Raw genomic sequence first — 21,686 nt, forward strand, 5'->3', positions numbered from 1 at the left:
TTTCAATTAAAAAATATTATACTTCCTGAACAGCATGGGTTTATGGAAGGACGGTCGACAGTCACTAATTTAGTATGCATTACTCAGTTTATCAGCGAGGCTATAGATCGGGGAAGCCAAGTAGACGTAGTCTATACAGATTTTTCGAAGGCGTTTGACCGTCTCGACCATGGACTTTTAATGGATAAATTAAGCGCTTTTGGACTATCGTCAGACTTTCTTGAACTAATGAAGTCATATTTCACTGGCAGAACTCAGTTTGTTCAAATTTCTGGTGTTAAATCTACTGAATTTGCCCAGACTTCAGGTGTTCCGCAAGGTTCTATTCTTGGTCCCTTGTTGTTTACATTATTTATTAATGATATCACTTCTCAACTGAATGTGCGTTATTTGTTATACGCCGATGATATAAAAATATTTTCTCAAATTGATAATGTATTTGATGCCATCAATCTTCAACGTAATCTAGATTTTATTAACTCTTGGTGCATTGCTAATAGGCTGCCTCTGAATTCTACCAAATGTAATGTCATGACTTTTAGTCGACGATGCGATCAAATTCAGTATGAGTATAGTCTGAATGGGTTTGCCCTTCAACGACCTGACCTTGTTAAAGATTTGGGCGTATATTTTGACCCTAAATTATCTTTTGTCAAGCATATTGAAATTGTGGTAATGAATGCCTACAAAAGTTTGGGTTTTATTGTTCGGAACATGTGCAATTTCATGAAAATTGATACTTTTTGTTTGTTATTTAATACATTTGTTAGATCTAAACTTGAGTATGCCTCTGTAGTCTGGACACCTATCTACGCTACACACATAATATCTATTGAGAAAATTCAACGCCGATTCTTTAAATCAGCTACATTTTTTATTGATGGCCAGTATCCTCCTCAAGGGTTTCCTCAGGAAGCATTTTTCAAGCGTTTCAATATGAGTAGCTTGTCTCAAAGACGCAAGTTAAATTCTGTTATTTTCTTATACAAGATTTTGAATCATAACATTATATGTGAAAATATATTACAAATGATCAATTTTCATATTCCTAGAACGTATACCCGACATTTACACCTCTTCGCGATCAAGAATCATCGTACTAATTTATATAAAGCGTCTCCAATTCACCAAATGATTGTTGGTTATTCTAATATTGAATCTCGCATTGATATACTCTGCTCCAGTATTTCTCAAATTAAAAAAGTTTTCATTTGAACTTTATGTTTGTATAAATATGTTTTTGCATTTGTTTGTATTGTATTATAGCATTTTAATATTATATGTCTGTTCCCTGTTTGTTTTAGATATTATGTTTTGTGATATTTATTTTGGTTAAGAATAATTTTTATGTCTTTCACCTATTTTTATTACTTTTTTTTTTTAGTTTGTAACCTTATCCTGTAACTGGGCATTGCTCGTTGGATATTGTAATTAAATAAATAAATAAATAAATAAATAAATAAATAAATAAAAAATACTTCAAAATGAACTTTTCTCAAGCAGAAATAGTTGATATCGTCGTGGCGCCTCCAAATTACGCTATGTGCATTTTTTCCAAAAATTTGTTTTTTATTGTTCCTGGTAGATTAGCGAGCTCTCCACCTGCCAATATAACTAATTTGGTGAAATTTTTGTTAATTTTACTTAATTCCCAATATTAATATATTCCGCTATGTGATCTTAACAAAAATGGAGCATCGATAACAGCTAAGTGCATCAATCTTCAACTTCTTACACATAGCGGATTTCATGTCAAACATTTTGCATTAAAAATGCGCTATGTGTTACAGTTCGTACAGAAAATAACATTTCGGAACAAGTTGCGGAGAGTACCAAAATGACAAAGAAAATATAAATCAAAAAGAAAAACACAAAAAATTTAGGTTACAGGGAAAAGCATATAAATCTTACAAACGAGTAGTTAACCAGAAGTACATCTGTATAGAAAGACAGGAAAGAAAAATACAACCTAAACTATGTTCACATCGAAGGTCGGAAAATAAAAAGGAAATTAAAAAACTAGTAGAAGCTTTATGTGCGATTCTATATCTTAAAAATATAGAAAAAGACAGTTCGACTTATTTTGGAGACTGGAATCTTGGGACGCCAAGAGAGGGTACATTAAAGGTTTGGTTGACTATAGACCTGTAATAAGAAGAAGAAAAGAAACATCAAGAAAAAGTACACGAAAATGTAATGCTTTTGATTGTTTCTTACCTGGCCCTTCTGGAGTAAAAGTTAGGGTATGTAGAAACTTTTTTTGTCAACATTCGATTTAAAAAAGATACATTCAATAACTGAATTCAGGACAATCTGGAGGTAAGTGTATCAAGCAACAGCAGCATTAATAATAGTGGAAATTCAAGTAATATTTGCAAGGAACAAAATAAAATAATAATGAAGAAGTTAAAAGAGGAGAAAAAAGGAAAAAACTAAATCTCACATTAAAAAAAGGAAATTAAAAAAAAACATGGATTACATGAACAAACAATACAAGTCGGATTCAGTTAAGCAGTGGTTAGGGTTACTGCCGAAAATCCCAAGGCATTACTCTTCGAGCTCCAGAATACATGTTGAGGACTCTTTTAGATCTTAGACATATGCATACAGTGTACAAGGAATGGTGTTTGGAAAATCAATGTCAAGCGGTTGAAAGAAAATGTTTTAGTGAAATTTTAGAAANATTTACATTTTAAAATTTAAATTATGTTTAGTTGCTTACTTACTACTTAGTTGATTAAATGTTCAAACTGATGACCGCCCGCTTCCATACAAGAATAAAGATTTTGTTCGAAACGTTCACGCACATTCCGAAGCATTTCCAGAGTGATTTGAAGGCATTCGTCGACGATTCTTTGACGCAAATCTTCCAGCGACGTTGGCTGTGTTTTATAGATTTTCCTTTTAAGGTATCCACACAAAAAGAAATCACGGGGCTATAAATCCGGTGATCATGGAGGCCACTCAATGCTGCCTCTTCTCCCAATCCAATTCCGTAGAAAACGTTGGTCCAAATACTGACGGACAATTAACGCATAATGCGGAGGAGCACCGTCATGTTGAAAAATCAAATGATCTTCATCATACTCTGGAACATTTTCAATAATATCAGTCAAGGCAGGGTCAATAGCATCTTTCAATAATTGCAAATACATTTGGCAGTCAAATTACCAGGTAGAAAAAAAGCCAGCCGGTCACCGAAAATTCCAGCCCATATATTTAATTTTTCCGGTTGTTGTGTATGTACCTCGTGAAAAACTTTTGGGTTTGAATCGGACCAATAGCGGTAATTGTGACGATTTACCGTCCCGTTCAAGAAAAAACTGCATTCATCAGAAAAATAGATGTTAAAAAGGAACTGTGGATCGTTTTCTGCTCGCTCACTCATTATTTTGCAAAATTGCAAACGGCGGTCATAATCATCCTCATGAAGTTCCTGGACTAAATGTATTTTGTATGGATGGAATTTATTCTTCTTCAAAATGGTTTGTATGCTAGTTCCATTGATCACAAACACAGATGCCAGCTGCCTCGTACTTAATGTAGGATCAAGATGAACTTATCCCAAAACTGCAACTTCACTAGCTTCATTAACTATAGGTTTTTCAATTTCACGTTTTTTATTGGCTACGTTCCCTGTCTTTTGAGAATTTTTTTACTAACTCTAGAACATACTTCCTCCTGACATGTCGATCTTGATGTTGTTCATTAAATAGCTGAGTTGTTCTATTCGCACATTTATTGTTCATAAAGTAAAGCGAAATGATATCTACCCTTTCTGCAATGGAATAAATCGTAGTGTTTAATTTTCAAAAACACAATTAAATAAACTACCAACCAACGCATCCAAATAATACTAGAAAATAATTTGGAATCCACTAACTTTACGTTCATTGTGTGTGTATAGTATTCATTTCTGTTTTATACAATTGCGTTTTTTTACGAAAGTGATAACAAATCGTCAAAAACCAATATAACGCAAGAAGTACTAAATTTATACCATTGGCGTACTTAACTCGAATGACTGACATGTTTACCGTCACTAATTGTTTGTACATAAGTTTCAACTTTTAAATCAAAATTCTTAATAAGTATTGGGCGGAATTATAAAATTTAAAATCTGTTGTAAATAGAATTGTAAGAGCTTTCAAAAGAAATATTACTCAACCCCCAATGCCATTTAAATATTTTGGGATGATGCTTACCCTTGCTTGGGGGATGAAAGTGGCAAAAATTCCAACAAAGAATGTCCTCCTTTAATCTAAAATCGACGGGTCTAGAGCGTTTTTCCACAATGTTGACGCAGTTCCTGAAAATGGCTCTGTTTCGTTTTCATTTGGTCACCCTGTATATTATTATTCATATGCTAAGAGTGTTTAATTGAAAATGACCTCGGAAAGTGAGGACGAACATTTACCAGGGGAAGTATTAGAAGCGGCACAAAGTGCTAAAGATAATGATCGATGATATAAAAGTCAAAGAGTCAATTATTATTATAAGAATTTCCGTTTCCAAAAATCATATTCCGAGATGTTTTGTGATTTCAAGTCCAGACCAAATGAAAATATACTGTAAAACCTGTGCTTTGGCGTCAAAAAAATAAGGAATGTGCCAAAAGAAATAACTTATATCAATTTGCCTCGGTAAATGCATAAGAAAATATTTATTATTATTTTGGCAAAATTAATTTTTATCATGACAATAGCTGAACATTTTTTGCTGACAATACTTATTGAGGAAGAAGGATCTGAAGATCTTCAAGCTGCGATAACTGACAGCACTGGATCTGGCATAATTTTAACTTACTGCAATATCTCCATTTTCAATTAACATGTAGTGCAAAATAAATTGTAATCTTCCTGTTTATAATAGTTACTGTTTTGTATTGAAATGTTATATTACTTAAAATGTAAATTGTTTAATTAATAAAATCATAAATAAGTTTCGAAAAAATGAGAAATTCATTTAACATTTGTTTTATGTTCTAGAACATAAAAGTATTTTGTGGCTAGGTGACAAAAAGACTCACTTTGTCAACTGAAAATTTCACGAAAATGTCGACTTTTGATGTAAGTTTTTGAAAAAAGGTATATTTCGACACAGAACGATGTTGGAATTGTTTTCAGATCAAAATTATGTTCTACACAAAAAATTACAGTACCTGAATCTTAGAAAATAGATTAGATAAAGACAGAATAGGTTAGGTTAGATTGGGATGTTAGTCCATATCCCATACGGTCATTAACGATGTTATGCAGCACAGAATATGCAAATGTTGCATTTTCAAGTATTATTTATTGGAAATTTTCTTTAAAAATACATTTCTATATTAACCTTTTTCAAAGGATCATCAAGTTTCTATATTTAAAGGTGCCATACTTAATTTCCCATCGAATGAAAGGAACTCATGCAGTATTTATCATTATTAAGATTTCGAACATTTCAAGTATTTTTTTGTTAGAATTCTGTACGCAGGTTAGCCTTGTAGGAGGTAATATCATGAACTTTGATTAAAATATTGTTGAATGCCGACATCGGGAGAGTCGATTGTGTCTGTAGACTTTAAAAATTCAATTATTTAATTTATGTGAACTTGATATGCTGTCTTGATCAAAATTGTTTCGTTAAGTATTATTTGAGAGAATTTTTATGTTCTACAATAAAACTTACATGAAATTGACAGGTTAGATATATTAGAAGGTCAATATCTCCCTTATTATAAAGTTTTGAAATTAAATATTTTATGGGAGTGATGTGTAAAAATGTCGACATTTTAAAAATATTTTGAATTATACAGGGTGATGCATTAGAGCGAAGCATGTGTAAGGTGGTTTTTCGTAAATGGAGCACTCTGTATATTTATACAAATTTGTATTCTACAGAAAATTCTCTTTCCATCGATGTCTTTATTTTTTTTATTCGATGCGGCGATTTGAAAAAATAAGATAATTTTCGCTGGGACAGGGTTCTGTAAATCTATCCACTGTGCAGTAATTAAGAAAAAATATTTTGAAGACATGCGGATCAAAGATGTGGACAAACAACAAAATACCAAAATCTCTATAATTTTGTACAGGGTGGTCTACACATAAGCTCCAGTTTAGCGAATTTCGAAGAACATTTTCTCTATTTTTTTAAATGAAACACCCGGTATATTATTTTATTTATGGATTAATATGTTAATATTAATATGTTATTAATGATTAATGCATGTTATATGCCTAAAATCACTATTTTCGGAAATATTGGTACTTTTCTAGCAAAACCCGTTTAATTTTGCAAATTTTGCTTTTTATTACTCTAGTACGCCATGAGTTTGACATAAAATAACAAAATCTGGCAACTGCTGAGTTGTAAGTTTAAAAATGTTGTTGTTGTTACAGACTCTTATGAAAAACTGTTTTGTGCCCTCGAATCATTGTATGAGATATATAACTCTGATATAATAATCGTTGGCGATTTTAACATCCCCAATTATGCGGATTATACCCCTAAATCAGACAATTTAACAATTAATTTGTTAAGAAATTTTTTAAACTTTTACGAATTCAGTCAATATAACAGCGTCTTAAACTGTAACAATAGAATTCTGGATTTGGTTATTTCCAATATTGATTGCGTGGTATCGCACTCCCATGACATATTACTCCCTGAAGATCTTTTTCATCCTGCATTGCTTGTCAGCATTTATGTTCCAAATAAATTAACGAGAAGTCGGGGACCCTCTGAGGTGGATTTTAATTTTAATTTTAAAAAGGCTAATTTTCCCGCTTTATATCAGGAACTGTCATTGGTTGACTGGTCTCCTTTAAAAAGTTTTACGTGTGTCAATCAACTTGTTTCTAAGTTTTATGAAATATTAAATTCAATTTTCATTAAACATGTTCCACGTAAGATATTTTCTAATAAATGCTATCCGCCATGGTTTGATGGTGATTTAATTAGATCTATTAAGCTGAAGAATAATGCGTGGCACACATATCGGTCCTCCTTAAATGGGGAAGATTATAATACATATAAGCGGTTGCGTTCCGCCGTGAAATACAAAAGTCAAACAGCTTACTCAAATTATATCTCTGCTACGGAATTAGAATTGAAATCAAATCCAAAAAAGTTCTGGACCTTCGTCAACTCAAAGAGAGGTAACTCAACTATCCCATCTACAATGGTTTACAATAATATATCGTGTAGTGACAACAAACAAATCGCTGATGGTTTTGCAGACTATTTTTCAACTTCGTTTATCGCATCTAGTAGTTTCAATAAAGACAAGCGTTCGTATAACAATGCACTTACTATTGCATATAACTCTATTTCTCTCAATGATGTATTATTTTCTATCAAACAATTAAAGCCTAAAATGACTATGGGTCCGGACTTAATACCCGCTTTCTTGATTAGAGACTGTGCTAACGTCTTCTCAGAGCCTCTTTTCACCATATTTAACTTAATTCTGACATCACATACATTCCCTGATCAATGGAAAATTTCAAGAATATGCCCCGTATATAAAAAAGGAAGTAAAAATGATATCGCTAATTATCGACCTATTGCAATACTGTGTAACTTCAGTAAGGTTTTTGAAACTGCTATACATCGTGTCCTCTCCTTTCAATTAAAAAATATTATACTTCCTGAACAGCATGGGTTTATGGAAGGACGGTCGACAGTCACTAATTTAGTATGCATTACTCAGTTTATCAGCGAGGCTATAGATCGGGGAAGCCAAGTAGACGTAGTCTATACAGATTTTTCGAAGGCGTTTGACCGTCTCGACCATGGACTTTTAATGGATAAATTAAGCGCTTTTGGACTATCGTCAGACTTTCTTGAACTAATGAAGTCATATTTCACTGGCAGAACTCAGTTTGTTCAAATTTCTGGTGTTAAATCTACTGAATTTGCCCAGACTTCAGGTGTTCCGCAAGGTTCTATTCTTGGTCCCTTGTTGTTTACATTATTTATTAATGATATCACTTCTCAACTGAATGTGCGTTATTTGTTATACGCCGATGATATAAAAATATTTTCTCAAATTGATAATGTATTTGATGCCATCAATCTTCAACGTAATCTAGATTTTATTAACTCTTGGTGCATTGCTAATAGGCTGCCTCTGAATTCTACCAAATGTAATGTCATGACTTTTAGTCGACGATGCGATCAAATTCAGTATGAGTATAGTCTGAATGGGTTTGCCCTTCAACGACCTGACCTTGTTAAAGATTTGGGCGTATATTTTGACCCTAAATTATCTTTTGTCAAGCATATTGAAATTGTGGTAATGAATGCCTACAAAAGTTTGGGTTTTATTGTTCGGAACATGTGCAATTTCATGAAAATTGATACTTTTTGTTTGTTATTTAATACATTTGTTAGATCTAAACTTGAGTATGCCTCTGTAGTCTGGACACCTATCTACGCTACACACATAATATCTATTGAGAAAATTCAACGCCGATTCTTTAAATCAGCTACATTTTTTATTGATGGCCAGTATCCTCCTCAAGGGTTTCCTCAGGAAGCATTTTTCAAGCGTTTCAATATGAGTAGCTTGTCTCAAAGACGCAAGTTAAATTCTGTTATTTTCTTATACAAGATTTTGAATAATAACATTATATGTGAAGATATATTACAAATGATAAATTTTCATATTCCTAGAACGTATACCCGACATTTACACCTCTTCGCGATCAAGAATCATCGTACTAATTTATATAAAGCGTCTCCGGTTCACCAAATGATTGTTGGTTATTCTAATATTGAATCTCGCATTGATATACTCTGCTCCAGTATTACTCAAATTAAAAAAGTTTTCCTTTGAACTTTATGTTTGTATAAATATGTTTTTGCATTTGTTTGTATTGTATTATAGCATTTTAATATTATATGTCTGTTCCCTGTTTGTTTTAGATATTATGTTTTGTGATATTTATTTTGGTTAAGAATAATTTTTATGTCTTTCACCTATTTTTATTACTTTTTTTTTTTAGTTTGTAACCTTATCCTGTAACTGGGCATTGCTCGTTGGATATTGTAATTAAATAAATAAATAAATAAATAAATAAATAAATAAATAAAAAATACTTCAAAATGAACTTTTCTCAAGCAGAAATAGTAGATATCGTCGTGGCGCCTCCAAATTACGCTATGTGCATTTTTTCCAAAAATTTGTTTTTTATTGTTCCTGGTAGATTAGCGAGCTCTCCACCTGCCAATATAACTAATTTGGTGAAATTTTTGTTAATTTTACTTAATTCCCAATATTAATATATTCCGCTATGTGATCTTAACAAAAATGGAGCATCGATAACAGCTAAGTGCATCAATCTTCAACTTCTTACACATAGCGGATTTCATGTCAAACATTTTGCATTAAAAATGCGCTATGTGTTACAGTTCGTACAGAAAATAACATTTCGGAACAAGTTGCGGAGAGTACCAAAATGGCAAAGAAAATATAAATCAAAAAGAAAAACACAAAAAATTTAGGTTACAGGGAAAAGCATATAAATCTTACAAACGAGTAGTTAACCAGAAGTACATCTGTGTAGAAAGACAGGAAAGAAAAATACAACCTAAACTATGTTCACATCGAAGGTCGGAAAATAAAAAGGAAATTAAAAAACTAGTAGAAGCTTTATGTGCGATTCTATATCTTAAAAATATAGAAAAAGACAGTTCGACTTATTTTGGAGACTGGAATCTTGGGACGCCAAGAGAGGGTACATTAAAGGTTTGGTTGACTATAGACCTGTAATAAGAAGAAGAAAAGAAACATCAAGAAAAAGTACACGAAAATGTAATGCTTTTGATTGTTTCTTACCTGGCCCTTCTGGAGTAAAAGTTAGGGTATGTAGAAACTTTTTTTGTCAACATTCGATTTAAAAAAGATACATTCAATAACTGGATTCAGGACAATGTGGAGGTAAGTGTATCAAGCAACAGCAGCATTAATAATAGTGGAAATTCAAGTAATATTTGCAAGGAACAAAATAAAATAATAATGAAGAAGTTAAAAGAGGAGAAAAAAGGAAAAAACTAAATCTCACATTAAAAAAAGGAAATTAAAAAAAAACATGGATTACATGAACAAACAATACAAGTCGGATTCAGTTAAGCAGTGGTTAGGGTTACTGCCGAAAATCCCAAGGCATTACTCTTCGAGCTCCAGAATACATGTTGAGGACTCTTTTAGATCTTAGACATATGCATACAGTGTACAAGGAATGGTGTTTGGAAAATCAATGTCAAGCGGTTGAAAGAAAATGTTTTAGTGAAATTTTAGAAAAAAATAAAATATCCATATTTAAACCACGTAAGGATCAATACGATATCTGCGTTGGTTTTAAAAATGGCAATATAGCAACAGATGAATACGATCTTCATATTTTAAAAAAAGATTAAGCTAAAATCGCCAAGCAGAACGCCATTGCATCGTGTTCAAATACAACGCTTGTAGTTACAATGGACAAACAAAGTGTTCTGCTCTGTCCGAAATTGCTGGTTTCGAAACAGTACTACAAACAGAAATTACAGTTTCACAATTTCACCTTTTACATAAACAATAATAAAGACGTGCATTGTTATGTTTGGCATGAGTATGATAGAGGAGTAACTTCTAACGAGTTTACTACTTGCATCTTAGATTTCCTAGAAATAGTAGGAAGTCAGTACTCCAAAATAATGCTTATATCAGATGGATGTACCTACCAGAATAAAAATAAGGTTCTCGTTAGCGCATTGTCAGACTATACAATTAAGTATCCCGAGAGAGATTCAGCAAATTATATTGGAAAAAGGACACACCATGATAGAGGTTGACAGCGTCCACTCAACTCTAGAACGGCTTTTTAATCCCCCCATATTTACACCTGCGGACTATGTAAGCATAATCCATGAAGCACGTCCCAAACAACCATACATTGTTAATCAAATTGATTTCGGCTTTTTCAAAAATTTCGAAAAACTTAACTCTAACTACTCTTCAATTAGACCGGGTAAAAAATCCGGAGATGCCATACTCACGGAAATTAGAGCGTTACAATACAAAACCGGAAACGTGCACTATAAATTGCGACATAGTGAAGAATGGTTCATTCTGAATCAAAGAAGAGTCAGGAAAAGTGTCCAATCGGTAAAGCCACTTTACAGATCTGCCCTAAAAATTCAAAAGCCTTCAATGTTTAAAAGAATTTATGCATAAAGATAACCATATGTTCTACAACTTAAAGATAAAATATTTTTTTTTAGTTTTATGAATATTATGCGTTTAAAAATGTGTAGATATTTACGCCTAATATTAAAAAGTTTTTTATATTACCATGTTTTATTTAAAGTACAATTATTGAAAAATCCGCTATGTGATTATAAGTAAACGGCCGAAATCGGCTATGTGCAATTACTCAGAGAAAAATAGAAATTATTAACCATAATTATTGCAAAATATGTAAATTCTAGAAACCATTATGAAACTATCAATAAATTGGTTCTTGCTATAACATTTTTTTAAGCTTTTTATTGCAATTATCAAGCATAACAGATTTTCGCGATTCCTGTAAAATTTATAAAACTACACATAGCGTAATTTGGAGGCGCCACGACGATATGTTTTATGTATTTTGTGCAAGTGATAAAAATCCTTTATTAGCAACACGAATTTATCATCAACGCTATCCACAGAGAAGGTAGCTCAATGTACCAACTTTTAGAAAAGTAATGGATCGTTTTGATAATTCCGGTACTGTAGCTTACTGTAAAAATGTTAGGAAAAAAGAACATTCACTGAAGAAAATCAATTATACGTTCTTTTGGCTGTCAGTGAAGATCCTCGTATTAGTCAACGAGAAATTAATCTGCAGATGGATATTGGAAGAACATCTGTTCAAGGAATATTAAAGGACAATAAAATGCATCTATACCATGTCCAATTATTGCAGGAATTAAGTGATGAAGAAGGTATGTAAAAAATATAAAAACTACATACCTAGTACATGAAATAAAAAATGTAAAGTTAAAAATATGGTAGTAAAATGCCAGCCAAAAAATGGTAGATAGGCGAAAAAATGGTATATCTGGCAACACTGCACTTAAAAGACAAGCCGTTTGGGAGTAGAATTGAGAGAGAGAGAGTATATCTACTTGAATATCTGATACAATTTTTTTATTGCATACATTTTTTGATATTTAAAAAAGAACAAGAGCTATTGTACCAGAGCCATTAAATTTAGTAATAGAATAATCTAAAACTTTCCCTTTGTGGAAATTGTGCAAATTTAGCCAGTAATGTCTAATATCCTTTACAAGACTTGTTTACACAAGAGTATTTCATGTTTCTCAGAATCCGACCTACTACGTTTTGCTCCTTTCCCTTCCTTCCGAGACAAAAATTGTTTATTCCTTCAGTTCACTCAGTGTGCAACATTAAAAAGGTGCTTTCATGGAGCGTATTCTTTCCTAGATCTTGTCTCAACTGACAACGATTGAAATGGAAATAGAATGTTATTTCGCCAACCACTTAAAGGAAATTGCGTTATCGCTACAGGAGACCTTTCACTAACAGGAATTTTCCTTGTGGTGTTTTAAGAGCCTTAGTTCAAAATATATGTAAGCGAAGACGCAATATTTCAGGTCTAAGACCCTTACACGTAAACACACCACAAAAGGGCAACACGGAAGTTAATAACTGAGAAATGTGGGCGATACTACAATTTTTAGATTACGGAATGCCACGCGTTAAATATTTCATGTCGGTTCTGTTCGAAAGTTTCTTCCTGACAAGAAAACATTATTTTTTTTTAGTAAATAATATTTGTCTTCCTAAATTTCATATCAAAACAAGATAAAGTGTGAAATATTAATAGAAGGAAGGTATTTACGTATTTACTGTACTGTCCTGTATATACCTTTGATATGTTTGCACCTCAAAAAATAAGGTCAGTTAGCATTACCTATACTTTCATTAATTTCGCTTGGATTTCAACAAATAATCCGCATAGTAATTTTCTTTATTACAATCTAAAAACAGACATATAAAAAACGTTTTTATTTACTTTACAAATGTCTAAACATTAAGCATTATGATTGATGAAATTTTAGATAAGTAACTATAGAAAAGTTTAGGCGTAGAGTTGATTAAAAAGTAACTTACTTTTTACTCAATTAGTGGAGTCAAGATAACTTAAAATTACGCATTATTTCGAAATAATTATGGGAAGCATGGATTTTCCTAAAACCTTTTGAAATTACTTGGAGATAAGTATTAGAAAAATGTTATAAACTTATTTTTGTACGCTAATTGTTTTTTAATTGTTTAAACAATAATAAATAGTTTATTTAAGAACATTTAAAATAATTCAAAGAATTTTAAATCGAATTCTTTCAAATTGACAATATAGGGGTTTTCGATGTCGCTGAATAAGAAGAAGTCGAAAAATGGAAATTCAAAATGGCTGATCCAATATGGCCGACTATTTCAAACAATTTATTTAACAATTATCGATTTTAAATAAAACTCGCTTATATTTGTAATATAGGGATGTTTGAGTTCGCTAAACAAAAATATAATGTCGGAAAATGAAAATTCAAAATGGCTGACTATTTTAAACAATTTGTTTAACAATTATCGATTTTAAATCAAACTCGCTCATATTTGTAATATAGAGGTTCGAAAAATGAAAATTATAAAACCTAAAGAGGTTTTATTGAAAATATGTTTTAGTTTTTAAAAAACAAATTTATTACAAAATAATTAATTTTTAAATCTCATCGATTTCTTACTCTTCTTTAAAAATAACTGTGCAATTAAGGCTTTAAGCCAATAAAATTGGAAAAAAAACTGTGATTTTAAATACAAAATTACAAAATCAAATTCAACGTCCCCTATTATTTATTTATTCATTAATTATTTTTAAAATGGATCAATATTCATATATAAATATTAAACTCATACATTTACAGGTTTAGTATAAAAGAACGAATATAAATACCTTAAATGCAAACTGAAGATTATTTGTAATATTAAGTAATAATATTACATTAAATAATTACAAGTCTACGAGAGTATAACCTCAAAATGGAGAAAATATGTGAATAATACACTTTTTAACGCACTGATAACTCAGCTTACTCGAAAACATAAAAAATTATATTCTTATACCTTTTATAATAATTATTATTTAATTCTTATAAACGAAAAACGCATTTAAAATAAATAAAACTGTAAGTAACAAAAAAATATTTGGTGTGCTCACTGCTTAGCTTCGTCGCCCAAACTCATATCTGTGTCTACATCAATAAGAGAACTTATATTCACAATTTCAGATATAGAATATACGTTTTAAAAATGAATATTAAATCAATTAATCAAAAAACGTTACTTTTTGCTGTTATAACAATTTTCCTCTTATTACTATAAATAAAAAATTATTTTTCACTGGATTTACTTTTTTTAAGGTCTTAACTTAATTCTTTGATGGTTTATTAAACAAAAAAAAAATGTTTGTACATTATTAAACTTTATTTAACAATAAATTTCACGGATTTTTCATGAAATATTTTTATTTTTTGTTATTTTCTGTTTTTTCAACTGTTATTTCAATTTTTAAAAAAAGTAAAATGGACCATCCTAAAGTAGAGATTATAAACTTGCTCTCATATGCCCTCATAAAGTTTCAACATCACGTTTACAGCTATAGTTTTTGATATATAAAGTATGGCTTAAAAAGTAAAATTTGTGATTTTTTAATATTATTGAATATGTTGGGCTCAATATTTTTCAAATTAAATTTTTAAGATTTTTTCCATATCGCTCACTGTTTCAATTGTCATTTGAAGAGTAATATGTGAAAGTGACAGGTATTTATTTTAAAAATTAAAAGAATGACAGCTATTTTATAATTATTGTACAAAATTATAGAATGACGTAACTTTGTACATATGTACTATATATTTTTTTTTCTCAAGTTTAGAGACATAAAATTCTGATAGCCGGATGACTCTTCTTTTATTTAAATTTTTGTGAGGTCGATTTGATCAATTAGATCAAAAGTTATAACAAATTTAGTGTAGCGCGCTTGGGGCCGCGCGCTCTTCGAGAGTTATACTTGGGGGCCGCCCGTTTCATTTTTCGTACGTTAGAAAAAAATCTACAGCCTTCAATTCGCATTTTAGAAACAAACTTTATTATCATTTTTTATGTAAAATTTCCTGTTCTTTGGAATGGCGCAGTTAATTTTCTTTAAATTATATTTTTTTACATATTTTGCAAAAACTGTAATTTTGCAACTAATTTGTTAAATAAATAATTTAGCGTACACTCTACAGTTGGTAACTTTTTATATGTTGTTTCTGACAACTTTACGAAGCGAAAAATGAAAAGTTCTCTCTTCCAGTAATTTTCGCGAAGTAAAAATCGATCTTGACTCCATTAAATTGTTACCGGTACCTATTTACCCCCACCGTATAATTAGCGCGCTTTACCAATGGACATAAAATGAATACCTGGTACTATTTTTAGATTCCCACCCTAAAAAAATCTCTTAAAATTTTCAACTTGATTAAAGGAATGGTTGAGGAAGTTAAAATCTTTCATTAAACTTTGATTAAGGCATGTCTGTATATAATGAATATACACCTTATATTTAATTAAAGATCTAAAAGCTTTCCTTTTGATTCTCGATATAAGGATGTTTGTTCAAGTTCAAAAACAAGAATGACCGTAATACTCAGAAATAGACTATTATGAATTATCAATGAAACGAACCCACAATTCTCAGTAATTTTATAAATATGAATGAAACTGCCTGTGTCACTTTATATCACACAGTTTTCAAAGAAATTTACTTATTCGTCACTTCTATGACGGAATAATGAAATAATTTTGGCATCGAAACAATTTCAATGCATCCATTAAGTAATGAACACTTTTATTAATATAATTCGTAGTGTTATTAAACATACTGACGTTTTACAATTAAAAAATTGTTATATAGTTTTTTTATAATCCAATTAAATGGGCCTTTAAATCCCAATTTGGTCAACTTCCCTGAATTTTTGATATAAGTTAGATTGAGGTATATATAATAACAATAAGTGCGATAATAATTTTTTTTTCAACCCCCGGTAAGGTGTGAACAAAAATAAAATAAAGGAGTTTTTCAAAATAACTCAAAAGTGCTAGAAAAAAAAAACCTTCTAAAAGTTGTAGAGCATAAAATTCTACATAAAAATGGTCTAGAGTTTTTCTTGTACTATTAAAATTAACAGTGGGGACTAGAAGTTAAGGGATGATTTCAGAAATTTAAAAAATCATAACAAGCAAAAAAATTAATGAATTTTCTAATTTTTTTTTTCAATTTTTTATAAATATACAGGGTGCCCCGGTACTTGATACAAAAAATTCGAGTACAGACAGACGAAGTCAAAATAATATCAGTTCTTCATATAATTTTTTTCCATACGGACCTTCGTTAACAAGTTACGGACCCGTAAAATTGAAAATTTAAATCTCATTTTTATTTACAGTCTCTAAACTATTAACTTCAGCATGATGCAAATTTGGTGATCCGTAACACATGCGTACAGCTTGGTTTCGATGTTGTAAGTGAAACTTCATTATGCCCAGAAGGTCAGGGACGGACTATGCCCAATGATTAACAACACAGAATTTTTGCATAGCTGACAATCGCAATCTGCCTGTATCAAAAATAAGTTTCCTGAAGAATTTGCCAACGATAATACCCTCTTGGTTCAACTCGGTAAAATTAACAGTTTAGGTAATATTTGTGATTTTGTGACACAGTGCCAAACGTTTCTTCGGGTGTCTAATGGTGGCTGCAAATTATTGCGCAAAAACTACAGATATCGATGTCTATTCAGAAATTTTACCACAGAAATGCTTTTTCATGTACAAACAAATAAAATTCGTAGTCTTAGGAAGTGTGTGGAGGTGGAAGGTGCCCATATTGAAAATGGATGGTGACAGTTTTTTTCTTTCAAATTATTTTTTAACTTATTTTTATGTGTAAGTGTGTTTGTCAAATTTTGTTAGTGAAAATTATATTAGCACACAGTAAGATTTTCTAAGCTCTTGTTTTAAAAATATGTACGCTTCTAACATAGTAATTAAGTGTAATTAATAATTAAAAACAAAAAATGGTGAAGGCGCCGCTCGAGTGCAGTGTGACATAAAATCACAAATATTTCCTAAACCGTTAATTTTACCGAGTTAAACCAAGAAGATATTATCGTTGTCAAATTTTTCAGGGGACTTATTTTTGATACAGGCAGATTGCGATCGTTATCTATGCAAAAATTATGTGTTGTTAACCATTGGGCATAGTCCGTCCCTGACCTTCTGGGCATAATGAAGTTTCACTTACAACATCGAAACCAAGCTGTACGCATGTGTTATCGATCACTAAATTTGCATCATGCTGAAGTTAATAGTTTAGAGACTGTAAATAAAAATGAGATTTTAATTTTCAACTTTGAGGGCCCGTAACTTGTAAACGAACGCCCGTATGGAAAAAATTTATATGAAGGATTGATATTACTTTGACCTCATCTATCTGTACTCGAATTTTTTGTACCAAGTACCGGGACACCCTGTATATAAAAAAGTTATAACAATTTCAATTTTTTAATCGTTAATTTTTATGATTTAATAACACTAAAATAATTTTTTTCTTTACCATTCGATTGATTATATATTTAAAATAATGAAAAGTTGCTATCGGTTTTACGACAAATATAAAAAATCACGTTCGCTTCGTGAAATTATTATAACTTTATAACTAAAAAATAGTTTGCATTTTTTGGAGTAGAGTGAAAAAAAAATTTAAATCCATTCATTTTTCTGCTTATGATTTTTTAAATTTCTGAAATCATTCTCCACTGTTAATTTTAATAGTACAAGAAAAAGTCAATAGACCATTCTTATGTATGCTCCACAACTTTTCCCTTTATTTTATCCTTTTTCACCCTTGGCCGGGGTTGAAATAAAAATTACTGTCACTTACTGTTATTATGTACCCTAAACTAACTTATATCAAAAATTCAGGCAAGTTGACCAAATTTCGATTTAAATGCTCATTTAATTGGACTAATAGTGGCAAACATGACCTGAAGACCTTTAGCATTAGAATTCTATCCCAGGTCTTTTTTCTGCCTAAAGAGCACTGCTTTTATAATTTAATTTAGGTATTAAATTAATTTTAAATTTGGAAATATATTGCTCTAAAGTCGGAGAATTCCATTNTATTATATTATATTATATTAATAAACTTACGACCACGAAGTGCTCCGAAGTTTCGTCAAAAACTTCTAAAACACGTAGATTTAATTAAAAGTAGGTTTCATATTTCTTTTAGTGTCTATTCATAAATTCTGCAGAACTTCTAGTTATAAATAATATATTTAAGTTTGTACAGCCCCCCTAGATATTAGAAAATTAATAGCAATATTTATCTCCGGTGCATGGAATGCTCTCTTTTACAAATAATTTGTTTTATTAACCTAATGGCGTATATCTCCTAATTAATTTTAATTGGCCACAAATTAATTCAAATTCGCAGAGATATAAAAGTAAACTGATATCCTCATAACATTATTCGATGGCATGGTTTATTTCAATAATAATATGTGACATTTAATCAAAATTTACATTGAAATGCAGGCGGCTTCATCAAACCACAGGTACAAGCTGTGTTATTTATGTTTTAGGCTCATTGAAATCTTCTAGGAATTAATAAATGAAAAATTGAAGAAAATATGAATATTAGTTCCATTGCAATCCCTAACATTGTCTCTGTAAAGAAATGGATATTTTTTATTTTATTAAGATCAAATCTAAATATTATATGTACAAATGCAATTAATATAAATGTTTAAGGGGTTACAAATTTGTTTCTTACTGCCAAGATCATGGAAATTATAATAGATAATGTGAAAAAAGTTTTTTATACAGTCGATCATTAAGTAGACATGATAATAGTTAATTATGTACCAAGGGAGATACAGGGATGATGCCCGACAGGTTGCTTGTCGCCTAAGGGCATAATCATCCTAGTGTCTCCCGTGGTGCATAGAACGTTTTATTTTTTACTTAGATATCAGATTTTATATTTATTTTAAATTTAATAATTAACTGAGAATGAAAACAGTTTTTCAATATATAAACGATGTATCCAAGATGTAGGTATCTATGACACCCGCAATTTGTTGATTTTGGTAGTTTGATTCTGAGGAGACATATTAAAAACGCAGAATATTCCAGCCAATAAAGTCAATGAAGAATTACTCCCTAACAAATCTAAATTACTTTATGATAAAAAATATAAACGTTTTGAGACTTGGGCAAGCAGAAATTCAGTGACAGCTGTTAGTGAAACTATATTAATGGGATATTTCCAAGAACTGATGTGTATTACTCATTATCATTTTAAAGAAATGTTTATAATTTTTGATAATTTATATTTTTTATATATCTTTTAACCAGAATCATTCAGCTATAACACATTGTGGACAAAGTATTCAATGTTGAAGGCCACATTATTGGTGAAGATATATTCCAAAAAAATCTAAACAAAAGAGGATATTTTTAAATTTATTAGAGAAGCATCAAGTCACATATATATCTTTTGAAAAAGGTAATATAGGAAATAATTGGCTATATCATTACATGTGTTTAATAGGTTTTTGTTATTGTAGGTTGTTCTAGTAATAGGTATTTTTGGAGGATTAAGAAGAGATGAGTTGGTAAAGCTCTCGATAGATGATATAGTTGACAAAGGAATCGTTGTTGTAGTAAAAATTAACGATACAAAAACTGGAGTATCAACATCTTTTACTATTGTGGAAGAAAATGAAATGCACGCTCTCCAATTGTATCGATAGTATAAATCTTTGCGACCAAAAGAAATTAAAGAACGGCGGTTTTTTGACACATCGGAATGATCGATGTACTGCACAACCAGTAGGGAAAAATACCTTCGGTAGCATACCGTCCAGGATTGCAAAATATCTCGGCTACGCAGATGCTAAAATGTTCACAAGTCATTTGTTTGCGTTGTACATCGGCAACTCTTCTCGTAGATTCACGTGCAGATATTAAAACGTTGAAAAGACATGGAAAATGGAAGAGTGATACTGTAGCATCGGGATATGTAGAAGATCGCATAACGTCCAAGAACAAAATATCTCGTTTAATAGTAGGAGTCAAAAGAACTAGTGATGACAATTTTTCTGAATTGATTGTGAGGGAAAACGAACAACATTTATTCGATGGCAAAGAAAATTTAGGTGGTTTTTCTGGTGTTACTGTTAAAAGCTCCTTCCCAAGTTGTACTTTCAGTTTTAAAGACGGCTGTAAATGATTTTTGTTATTAATTTAAAGCAAAATATTGTTATACATATATCAAATATTAATGTTAATGAACTTTATACTTTCATTCGTCTCCTTCATTTATACAAGGCATATTTACTATTCTACCCTTGTAGAAAAGAAGGGTACAAAATAGGGTCAAAATGCGAGCGATAATATTTAGGTCCTGTTATTTTGCCCTAGAGTAATATGACGTTGTATTCCAATTCCTTTTCCTAGTATTAATAATAACTAATATTACCTGCATATAATATTAACCTGTATCAGCATCATTTAAAATCAAAACACCTCAAATTTCAAAAAAATCACAACAGGCCATGGGCTATCAACTAAATTGTAGTCAAGGGCGTTTTTGTTCTTAATTTTCAGTGAATTTATAGCAGTCTTTGATAAGGGTTTTAGAAAATCTAAGCAAGTTAGAAACAATCTTCACTGTACCAGTAATACAAGTTTTTGGCTGGGTGCATTCTGACAACTAACATACATTCAGAATAATGAAAAACGGCATGTTTTTACTACTTATGTTTATCATTACATTTACACGCCTGTTATATACAGGCTCTTACAAATTCGCTTCTCACTACAGGGATCTCGGAAAGAGATACGAAGTAGCTAAAAAAATCAAGACTAACATGATTTTTTCGAAATATTTGAAAAAAACCGAAATTTTTGAAATCCGTTTTTGTTTCATATCAGCCTTGTTTTGTGATATTGACAAAATAAGTACCCTTTCTCATGGCCACTTTTTCCCCTATATACAATGGCATAATCAATTTTTATATGTAACGTTTCGTCTCTCCAGGAGCATCATCAACTTCATTTTTTTTAATACAACCCTAGAAATTTTATTACATTTTATGCAAGACTTCATGACCCCCAATACTGTACTGCCTCAGCACGAACCAGATTCAGAGGTTTTGTCTCGAAAAATTCATCTTCAAAGTATTCGTCCCAAATTCTAATTTTTTTTAGATTTCTGTTTGTCTGATTAAAAAAAATCGACTATTTTTTTTTGAAAATCCCCTTTGATATAGATTCGGGGAGGTGAGAAGAGATGCCTGTAAAAATCGGAATTTTTAATAGTAATATTTAGACGTCTCGCATCACGATTTTTTATTTTCCATTTAATCAACATGGAAAAAGTTATTTTTCAATTTCAGTACTTTAAGTTTTAAATTTTCCACTATCACTATCGAAAAGTCATTTATCACTAGCAAAGAAATAATTTTAAAAAAATTTCAATTAGTATTTAATACAGTAAAAAGGATTTTAATTGATTCTTTCCAGCAATGGTGGGTTTTTC

The sequence above is a fragment of the Anoplophora glabripennis genome, unplaced genomic scaffold, assembly GCF_000390285.2.
Source record: "Anoplophora glabripennis isolate ALB-LARVAE unplaced genomic scaffold, Agla_2.0 scaffold263, whole genome shotgun sequence".
NCBI lineage: Eukaryota > Metazoa > Arthropoda > Insecta > Coleoptera > Cerambycidae > Anoplophora > Anoplophora glabripennis.